General features: G+C 37.7%; 1 non-coding gene across 1 annotated transcript; it reads left to right on the top strand.

Annotated features, from left to right (window-relative positions):
- Nucleotides 1-310: 310 nt before the first annotated feature.
- trnaq-cug (transfer RNA glutamine (anticodon CUG)) lies at nucleotides 311-382 on the top strand. The gene has a single exon. It is a non-coding gene; the product is annotated as a tRNA-Gln (tRNA).

The raw sequence follows: 382 nt of genomic DNA, 5'->3' as shown, positions 1-382 counted from the left end.
GAATGAATGTGCGCAAAACTCAAAACTCAATGGTAAGTACAGCATTTTGTGAGCATCTTTATTGTCAACACATGTGAAGTTACCATGTGTTTGTACACAGTAGACATATCTACTGCTGTATTCACTGTCTGTGGCCAGTCCTTCAAAACCTGTTCTTAACATCCTCTGAAAAATTAGCTAACTAAATGACTTAAGTTGGCCAATAATTGTTTTTTTTTTCATCTTCATTGTGATTGTTGTGTGCCTTTACTAGCATACATGTGGAGATTATGAAAGAAACTGTCTAGCAAACCCTTGCAACACTTTGAAAGGTTCCATGGTGTAATGGTTAGCACTCTGGACTCTGAATCCAGTGATCTGAGTTCAAATCTCAGTGGAACCT

Source organism: Etheostoma spectabile, unplaced genomic scaffold, assembly GCF_008692095.1.
Source record: "Etheostoma spectabile isolate EspeVRDwgs_2016 unplaced genomic scaffold, UIUC_Espe_1.0 scaffold00000905, whole genome shotgun sequence".
NCBI lineage: Eukaryota > Metazoa > Chordata > Actinopteri > Perciformes > Percidae > Etheostoma > Etheostoma spectabile.
This window is presented reverse-complemented; position numbering and strand designations above follow the sequence as displayed.